Genomic DNA, 10,372 nt, shown 5'->3' on the forward strand with positions numbered 1-10,372 from the left:
AATGTACTCAAATAATTGACCAGATACAGTGTTGGCATATCAGGAGGAACCTGGATGGGATTTGGGGTTCGGCTGCTATCCCTTGATCCTCACACCCATCGAGGTGAACCTTACAAAAACGATTTGCAAGATTCATCCCTCCATAGACAAAGAAAAAGAAAGAAAGGAGAGAATGAGGACAAGAAAAAACCATGCACACCAACAGAAAACACAAACACACTTACAGTTGTACAATTAATGAAATATACAGATTTTTTTTTATTTCCCTTTTAAAAAATTTATTTAAATTCTTTCACACAACTTCCAATGCAACGGGACCTGTTTACACGAAAACCAACCAAACTTAAACAAAAGATCGCAATGACTTCTAAAAACCTTCTCACATGACCGAATCAAACTCTGAGCACAATAACCCCTCTCTAACATGATGACTACATCTCTTAGCACAAACTACAAAATCATGCTGAACAGAACAAATTCTAGCAAATCTAATAACCAAAGATGAAAACACATTGTAACCTAGCTTTACTGGGACATTACTAGATGGTAACATATACAAGGCAACAGGAAAACTCAAATATAATCAATTTTATCATACAAATTTGTACTAAAACAATTATTTCCAACTCTAACCAACACATCCAGATATGCCACAACACCATCATCACAACTACTCATATCTGCTATTAGGCTTTCTAGATACATCCTTTGAATCAGCCAATCAAAGACCTTATAACTAATCACACAAATATCATCAATACAACGACATGTAGAAGATAATATTTTTGCTAGGCCTAACTTCTTCTCAGTCATCAACTTCTGCATAAATGAAAACTCACAATAAACAAGGAAAATGTCTGCTAATATCAGGGATACAGTTCCCTCCCATTGGAATGACTTGTATTGGTTTAAATATTTTCCCACCTAAAAACTGTATTGTTATACTCATTCAGAATTCCTTCAACACCATCATAAAAGCCCATTTTTGAAGTCCCAATTCTGTAAAATTTTAGGTCTTTCAAATATTAAAATGCTCAGGGATAACAGCCTTTTCTTCATTACACTGTACAATGTAACACTGTCATCATTAAGTAGATTCAAAAGTGATCTGTTATAAAACTCTGTTCCTTCATTTGTCCATAATATCCCTGGTTTTCTTTTGCTTTTGTTAAATAAATAAACAAGAAAAAGACGTTGTGCAGAGCACGATACTTGCAAAATCCACCCCTCTCCAAAGGTTGCCATGGATACATCAAATTTTCCATTTGATCAACATTTAAAATGACAATCTTAATCAAAGCTCAGGTCAATCGGATGACAATTGGACGAAAATTGATATACAGTAATCCCCCGTTTATCGCGGGGGTTACGTTCCAAACCCTCCTATGGTAAGTGAAAATCCGTGATGAATGGACACCTCCACAAAACACATTTTTAATCTCAATTAAACACAAAAAAAAAACATTTGCAAGCATAAAAATGCTTACTGTAAACTCAGTTACATTGCAAAAACATTGTGATGGGCAGTTGCTGGCATTGTTTCTTCATGGTGGTGAGGAGAGTTTTATAGGTTTCCATTGCGCCATCAATAGCGTTCTTGAATTGCAACGCCCAAACCATAGAGGGATTACATGCTTCAGCCATCCCCTGCAATTCTTTGGCCGTTCTCGCCATTGTTGCTAAGCGTTCAAGTGATTGGCCTTCGTCGTCGTCCTCCTCCCATGATGGATCAGATTGTTCCTCCTCCTCCTCGCTTGCAGACTTCGTAAGCTCAGCCAAATCCTCGTCCGTTAATGGGTCAGAGTTGGTTTCGATGAGGTCATTCACTTCGTCGTGCGTCATGTCGTTGAATCCTTCTCCTCCTAGAATCTTCGCCAGCTTGACCGCCTTATCGATTGCCGAATGGTGAATTTCGTCTGGAGAAAAGGCCTTGTATTCGTGGACGCATTCTGGCCACAGCTTCTTCCAACAGGCGTTTAAGGTTTCTTTTTTCATTTCTTGTACAGCCTTCTGAATTATTTGGAGACACGTTGCTATCGTGAAATCACGCCAATACGCCCTCAGAGAAAAATGGTCATCGGAATCCATGGCCTCCACGAGGTGCTGCAGGGCGTTGCGAATATAAAGCGCCTTGAAGGTGTGGATGACGCCTTGATCCATAAGTTGGATGAGGGATGTTGTGTTTGCCGGGAGGAACTCGATCTGCACTCCATCGTAGGATAAATCCAGTGGGTGGCCTCCAGCGTTGTCCATCAGCAGCAGCACCTTAAACTCCATTCCATGGATGCTGAGGTACATTTTGGCTTGAGGGATGAAGCACTGATGGAACCAATCGGATGTAAGAATTTTCGTAATCCAGGCCTTGGGGTTGTGCATCCAGTGGACTGACAGCAGGTTTTTATTTTTGTTTTTCATGGCCCTCGGGTTCGCAGACTTGTAAATTAGCCCTGTCTTCAACATGAACCCAGCAGCATTGCCACAAATTATCAGGGTTAATCGGTCCTTCTGAGCTTTGAATCCAGGGGCTTGGGCTTCCTCCATCATGATAAACGTTCTGGATGGCATTTTTTTTCCAGAATAAGGCAGTCTCATCCATGTTGAAAACTTGTTCTGGCCTGTACCCCTTCTCCTCGATGATCGCCTTGAATGGCATTTTTTTTCGAGCGCCACACGTTATAATTTATTGCTTAAATAATTTATTTTTTACATATTATTACCGTGATGTACCGGGGGAATCCGCAGAAAAAATTAGTTACGTTCCAAGGGAAAACCCGCGATGAACCAGGGGAGCGATAGGTGAACCGCGATAAAGCGGGGTTGACTGTACTGTGTGTGTATGTATATATTGTTGTGGTTACCAAATTCGCAAACCACCATTCAGGTCCCTTAGGTGAGATATCTCGGTAAGTACATGTGTAGTTAGGCCCAAACCCGTTGTCTAGTGGGAATACATGTCATTTATGCGTGCTGCGACTCTTCAGGATAGCCGTTTTTCTTTTACTATCTTTATTTTGGACCAACCGCCATTGTTACCACCACCAACCACATCAACCACCCACCGCGGCGCCGCTTCACATCACACCTCGCAACCGTCGCATCGCCACCGTTCTTGCCCCGCTGTGGGTACCGGTGTTGGACTCGTGCAGGGCGCGCGCCGAACAGCGTGTAAAAAACCACGGATTTTCTGCTTCAAAAACGGATCAAAAACGACACACGCCCACTTTTGTGCCGTCCAATCGGTGAGCGAGGGGCGATTTGGCCCCGCCTCCAGGGCGTTGGAGGGCGATCGATATATGCAAATTTATGGATCAAAAAGCATTCACGCCCACTTCTTCTCGGGCCAATGGGGAGCGAGGTGAAAGGTCGAAGGGAGGGGGTCAAAGCTGAGAGAGCGAAGCCACGGGGCTTATAAAAGCGACCGCGTTCGTCAGTCAAGTCGGAACAGAGAGTTAAGACTTCGCGGGCGGTGGAGTTGGGAAGAAGGAGCAAAAAGGAGCTGGTCGCCGTCGTGTGCGTTGGAGTCGGAGCGGAGGGGACGGAGCTGTGGAGAGGCGGCGATGGCAGACGAGGGGGTGCTCGCGTCGTGCAGGGAGCTGCACCCCAGGGAGGCCGACAGCGCGACCTGGCCGAGGTGGAGACGCTCGTCGCGGGACTCGAGGCAGAATAGGAATCCTCTATACCCCGAGCATCAGCAACCCCCCTCCTGTTTCCCCCCGCGCTGAGATAGTGCGACCAAGGGGGCCCCTTTCCCACCCCCTACCAGACACTGCCCGCGAGGCCCGCGGAGTTGAGGCACCATCGCCGCTCCGCGTCTCATCACCAGACGGGTAGGCCCGACCCGGTCTCGGCCTCAGGCCCGCCTCATCCTTGAGGGTTCTCTTTTCTTTTCCTTGGTTTTGGATATGTGTTGGCGGCGCCGTCTGTGAAGTAAAATTGTATAAGTGTTGCCGTGTGCTCGCGTAATCGGTATTAGATCTGCATTGTCGCATTTGCTTTTTGTGTAAATTGCATTGTGTTTTTCTTTTCTATGTGCTTTTGGTGGAATTGAATATGTGTGCTTTCCGTTCATCGCGAATAAATGTGCTTTGTGTTGAACTGTTTCCCGCTTCGCTTCGTCATTTCTTTCATTGAATCCTCATCTTGCTTCACGTAAAGGGTTGGTAGTGGGCTGAATACGCCCGATAATTAATCGAACCGTCGAGGTCGACGAATAACACCGCTCGGTTATCCCGATAGTACGGAACGGGTCGCTTAAGTGGCCCGTGTCCGAAGTCGACCTGCGGCGAGGTGCGACCGCCCGGTCTACCCTCCGTGTGGGTACTTAGGTAGGTCGAATTTGGCGAGCAACCCTATCCCACGCGGGGGCTGATTGGCTCGATCGCGGTGAGACCGAAAGGTCCACCCGTGACTGGTTCCCGGCGTTAGTCCGAGAGGGTCACGACTGGATTGTCCGTCCGGTGGGCGACGTGCCGCGATTCGAGTTACGTGGCCGTCAGCACGCCGGCGGGCGCGAATTCGCAACACTGGTGTCAGGTCGTGCGATACAAATCCATCGCCCTCCTCGCGGCACTGGTATCGGAGAACAGGAAAACGGGCTCTCCTGTCTCCAGCTAAATTCACGGGAATCGGTCCAGGGGTGAGAGAAGCGACCCCCGATTCCCTCCAAATTACGAGCGAGCAAAATTAACCCTTTAAGAGAAGCAAGATGGCGTCTCAAGGCGAGCGGGAGCCGGGGGTATTAGAAATGTATATGTGTAGTAATGTAGAGTCCATGGTCCAGGATGGAATCCCCGTGCAGGAAATGTTGATTGTGCAGGAACACGGACTCGCCCAACTGAACCCAGAGCCCGAAATGGGTGCGGCAGCGGCCGCGGTGTATGACACCTCCCCTCCCCCTCTCCACCAAAACCCTTCCCTGACCCCTGCCGAAACGGCTCACCCAAGCGCACCCGACATGGCCCAGCTATTCACCATGCTGGCACAAATGAATGCGGAAATGACAGCGAAGATGAATGCGAACATGAACAAGCAAATGGACGAAGTAAAAACGAAGATGGATGCGAATACACAAAAATTGGATGCGAATACACAACAAATGAACGAAAAGATGGATGCGAATACACAAAAATTGGATGCGAATACACAACAAATGAACGGAATGGAAACAAACATGAAGGAAGAAATGAAAGAGCTGCGGTGTGAGACGCAGAACATGGGCCGATGCCTGCAGGCGGGCATGAAGGCCGTGACCAGGGAGCTGGGAATGGCGACTCCACGTGTGGGAGCAAACGAGCTGGAAGGGGGTGCAACGGCTGACAGGCCCGCGGTGGAGGCGGGTAAAAAAATAATTCGGGGGGCGTGTTGGGCGAGGGTCGTGACAGAAGAATCGACGGTGACCAAAAGGGAAAAATTAAATGGGGAGACCAAAACGTGTGAGACGAGACACGAGGTGACGACGACAGAAACTCATAAATGTATAGAGACACGGGAGATAGAAAAAATAGAGGAAAGGCTACACGATGAAGACGGGGTAAGTGACGCACACACACACACGGAGGTAGTGGAGGATAGTGAGGTTGAGCTCGCGGAGCATGTAGGGACCCAGTGCGAGCACCTGGATGGCCTCCTCCAGGAACGAGGGGAGGGAGGATGCCCCCTTGAGGCGAGTCACGACCAGGTGAGTTCGGTCGTGCTTCGCGAGGTTGAGGGGACGGGTGCTGTGGACAGGTGCACGGAGAGCTTGGGGGGTGTAGAGGCCCCGGAGACCCTTGTGGGGACACAAATCCCCAGTGTAGTTGTCCCTGTGTGTGTGGTGCAAGGGGTGAGTGCGTCCCCGTGTGTGGAAGTGACCCCGTGTGTGAGTGGTGTGGTGGCGATGGTGCCAGAGTCCGTGCTTCCCAGCACGCCGTGTGTGGATGAGGCACCGTGTGTGGAAGAGGCCGTGTGTGTGGATGAGGCACCGCAGTTGAGTGCCCCCGCCAGTGTGAGTGAGGCACCGCGGGTTAGTGCCCCCGCGTGTGTGGGTGAGGCACCGTGTGTGGATGAGGCACCGCGGTTGAGTGCCCCCGCGTGTGTGAGTGAGGGACGGTGTGTGGTGAATTAACGTGAATCGAGGGACATGACGCGGGATCACATGTTGTGCGTCTCGCGTATAAGGGGATGTCTCTCTGCGGCACGAGTGATTGTCCCCGGGGCATTGCTATTGACATCGGCTGTCCACTTGATGCTCGTTAACTGAAGGTGCTCATTGACTGGTGAGAATGGAGATTATATCGAACTCCGTGCTTACGCGGATTTAGTCTGCAATGGTTAACTGCACATGTATACGTTACTGCTTATGTACTCCTAGCTGAACCTGTATTTCCTGGTGTGCCCACAGAAGCGGCTCCAATCAAATGGAATAAAGCCTAAACTCTGAAGGTTCATCTCTCGCTCTCATTTCACGGTGTGTGGATGAGGCACCGCGGTTGAGTGCCCCCGCGTGTGTGAGTGAGGCACGGAGTGTGGATGAGGAACCGCGGTTGAGTGCCCCCGCGTGTGTGAGTGAGGCACCGCGGGTGAGTGCCCCCGCGTGTGTGAGTGAGGCACGGTGTTTGAGTGAGGCACTACGAGTGAGTGAAAGGCCGCGAGTGCGTGGAGCCACGTGTGCGAGAGAGGTAGCATGCGTGAGTGAACGGCCGTGTGCAAGGGAGACCGTGTGTGTGAGAGAGCGGTATGTGAGGGAGATGTCGGTTGGCATGCGGGAGCACGCAGCCGCGTCTCCCGGTGTGAATGTAATGGAGTGGACTGTGTGCGTCGTTACACGCAGGTGTGCGTGGGTGGAATGGAGGCGACGACGGCGACATGTGAGAAAAGAAAGCCGAGTAGCGGCTGTAGTTGTTTCGGGGACCGTGCCGGGTTCACCCAGCAGTGAGCACGCGGTTCGTGCTGTGCTACGCACGAGACCACCACGTGCTCGCTTGCGAGAGTGAAGTCCCGGTCCGGAAACGCCAGCGGTGGATTTGCCGATCCCGCGGACGGACAAAGTTTAGGCAGGACTACGGATTTGGACCGGACGGGTTCTCCACGCGATCGTGTGTGTTAAGCTCCAACGGACAAAGCACACGTGTTCGCGTGGGGAACCCCTCGAGACGTGGGGCTTGTGTGTTTTTTTATGCGCACGGTGACGCCATGGCTGCAAGTGGGGTTGGAATCCGGCAGGAGTGGTATCCCTGCCGGCAGGAGGGGTATCCCTGCCGGATGGCACCGTCCAAGGAGGGACGAGGAACACGTGCAGCTGCATGACGTCACGGGCAGGTGTAAAGTGCGCGAGCTCTGAGTTGCCGCGCAGGTGCTGCGCATGGAAAAAAAACAAAAAAAAACAACAAGCCTCACTTTTGGGTGCACAGGATTCCTGGGCAAAGGGTGGAAGACCCCCTTGACCCTGGGCACAGGATGAAAACTAGTTAGGGGGAAGGGTTAGCTTAGCTAGACCGACTCCATGGGGCAGGGGTAAGTCCTCATGGAGTCCGTGGAATGGATTAGTTAGAGGGATTGTAGCCAGATTTAGGTTGGGAAATAAAATGATTTATTTGGAGACAGTGACTGACAGTGAATGTGTAGTGGGGACGTAGCTTAGCTACGTAGGTTAAATGGAACGTGCTATAGTTTAAGGGACGACGTGGGAGCACGAGTAAGTTAGGGGAGGTAGTTAGGAGGATGGCAGAGTTCAGTGGTGTGTGTGTTGAAGAGTAGTTGGTGAGTTGTGAGGTGAGTACTTGGCGAGTGAGTGAGGCCAGCGGGTCTGTGTGTATGGAGCGAATGGGGAATGCATGGTGCGATGAGTGATTGGGGGGAGGAGTGACTCCCGCCCAAGGGACCCCGGGGTCAGAGTAAAGTGAGTTAGCTGGGTTAGTCAAATTAACAAAAATGGAGGTCGTTTTGCTGTTGGTGGGAATGTAGGCTCGAAACCCGTTTGGAGGGGTGCAGGAGCCCTGTTGACGGGCTTGGGAGCGTGGCTGCGAAAGGTGAGTAACGCTGAGTGGGTACCCCGGGCACCAGGCTAGTCGGCCGTGGTAGGCCAAGGGTCCATGGGGGGCCGGGATAGCGTAGTGGGCACGGGTGCGCCTGCTTGGTGCGGGGGCCCGGGGCGCCATTAGCCGCGTGGGCAGTGTTGTGGGCAAGGGTGACCCTCGGAAAGGGGCCTGGGAAGCCAGCCTGCCACGTGTGCGTTTCAGGGGAGGTGCCATGGGGGGCACTCCCCGGTGTTCGGGAGCTGGTAGGCTCGGAGGCAGTGTAGTGCCCGGGGGTGCCATAGCGGGAGATTCGGCAGAGGGTCGTGCCTGCCAAAGGGAGCCACGTGTCCCAGCCAGGAGACCGTGTGAGGGCACGGAGCGAAAATTGGGGGGCGAGGCCCGAAATTGTGAGGACACCAACACAGGCGACGGGAATCTGGGTTTATAGAACCAATAGTTTAAGCGAGAGGCGCTTGTTGAAAGCCCCGGGGTAGTTTAGCAGTTAAATGGATAGGGTAGAATAGGAAGTGTACCCCTCCGCACCATCCATCCCCTCGCTCTCGTTGTGGGCCGCTGGACCCACTTTGGTTATAGATTGCTGAACTCTGGGGAGGCCATTCTGAGGCTTCGTTGGGCCTCGACACAGGACGTTAGCTCTCCCTTATTCCCCTCCGGGAAGGGAACGTAGGGGTTGGGAGTAGGCTAGGTGACAGGATAGGTTAGCCGAACAAGGACGATAAAGGGGGTTAGGGGACGATTCATAGTGGGGAAGTAAAAGAAAAAATAATAATAATAAAAAAATAAGTTGGGGCTAAATTGGGGTTTGACAAATTAAGGGAGTGGGTATGTACAGTGACAGGCAAAGGCGATAGGTTGGGAGGGAGACAAGTAGGTAGGTCCGAGCCCGCCTTCCAAGTGGCCAGCACCACCGCACTCCCTCCACCAACCTCCACGGAACGGCAAAGGCTGGCCAACTTCATCGGCTGGCCGTGTTTTGCTTCAAGGCGGAGGCCGACCAACTTCATCGGCAGCTGTTGTTTTGCTGCAAGGCCTGTGCCATCGGCTGGCCGTGTTTTGCTTCAAGGCCTGTGCCGGCTGGATCGTCGGCAGCTGTTGTGTTGCTGCAAGGCCTGTGCCGGCCGGATCATCTGCAGCTGTGGTACTTCAAGGCCTGTGCCGGCCAGTTCATCTGCGGGCTGTGTTTGCCTGCAGCGGCCTTCTTCTGCGGGCTGTGTTTGCCTGCAGCGGCCTTCTTCTGCGGGCTGTGTTTGCCTGATCACCTTTGCCATGCCATGCCCACTGCCCATGTTAACCAGCCCCGTTCAATTTTTGCTTTGCCCCCCCCCCCTGTTCATTTCCATGTGCGCCAGGATCCGCAAGGCAACAGTTTGCAAGCTGCGAGAACTGCCCTGTTGGCAGCTACAACACGGGCCTGCAGTGGCGGCCCGTGCACAGTGTTTGTGTTCATCCATCCATTCGTTGTGTTCATTGCGTGTGCCACTTGAGCTGGCACGGAGACTGCATTTGTGCAGCCCATGCACCGTTGTGGTTCACTGCGTTCAGTTCAAAAAGGAAGGCCTTGGACTGCGTGTGAGCAGCCAGCCACGTTCCCTGTCACCTGCATTGTTTTGAGCCAGAGACTGCATGCGAGCAGCCTGGCTCCCTGTTAACTGCTTTTCTTTTGCAGAGTTCAATGATCCTGGGCCATGGTTTAGTGTAAAATTTGTAAGTTAAGGTAAGATGTACTGTAAATATGAGTGCGCCCCCGGCATGTCTGTCCTAGCGCCGGCAATTTTATTTAAGTCGTCCGTGTGAGTGAGTTTGTTTAGGTAGTTACGCAGCCCTCAGGTTATTTATTTTGGGGACACGAATACCATGAATGTCGCACTCAGGGATCCGTAGATAAAATGTACTCGGGGAAAACTACACATGATGGCACACGAAAATTTGACGACTCGGGACGAGTCTGTAAAAAGGGGAGGGGGTAGTGTTGTGGTTACCAAATTCGCAAACCACCATTCAGGTCCCTTAGGTGAGATATCTCGGTAAGTACATGTGTAGTTAGGCCCAAACCCGTTGTCTAGTGGGAATACATGTCATTTATGCGTGCTGCGACTCTTCAGGATAGCCGTTTTTCTTTTACTATCTTTATTTTGGACCAACCGCCATTGTTACCACCACCAACCACATCAACCACCCACCGCGGCGCCGCTTCACGTCACACCTCGCAACCGTCGCATCGCCACCGTTCTTGCGCCGCTTGTGGGTACCGGTGTTGGACTCGTGCAGGGCGCGCGCCGAACAGCGTGTACAAAACCACGGATTTTCTGCTTCAAAAATGGATCAAAAACGACACACGCCCACTTTTGTGCTGTCCA

The 10,372-nt window shown here is 51.6% G+C and overlaps 1 protein-coding gene across 2 annotated transcripts in view; it reads right to left on the reverse strand.

Moving 5' to 3' along the window:
• The window catches only part of RENBP (renin binding protein), a 265,373-nt gene that overhangs the window by 79,768 nt on the left and 175,233 nt on the right, over positions 1 to 10,372 (reverse strand). The window contains exon 1 of one of the 2 annotated variants that reach the window (XR_015050469.1): positions 51 to 4,254. The exons of the other annotated variant lie outside the window; for it this stretch is intronic. The gene's annotated coding sequence lies outside the window, so the exon portion shown is untranslated. Of the gene's footprint in view, positions 1 to 50; positions 4,255 to 10,372 lie in introns of those variants that run through there. 2 annotated transcript variants of the gene reach the window in all.

Source organism: Eptatretus burgeri, chromosome 13, assembly GCF_056783735.1.
Source record: "Eptatretus burgeri isolate ZD-2024b chromosome 13, Ebu_testis_v1, whole genome shotgun sequence".
Classification (NCBI taxonomy): domain Eukaryota; kingdom Metazoa; phylum Chordata; class Myxini; order Myxiniformes; family Myxinidae; genus Eptatretus; species Eptatretus burgeri.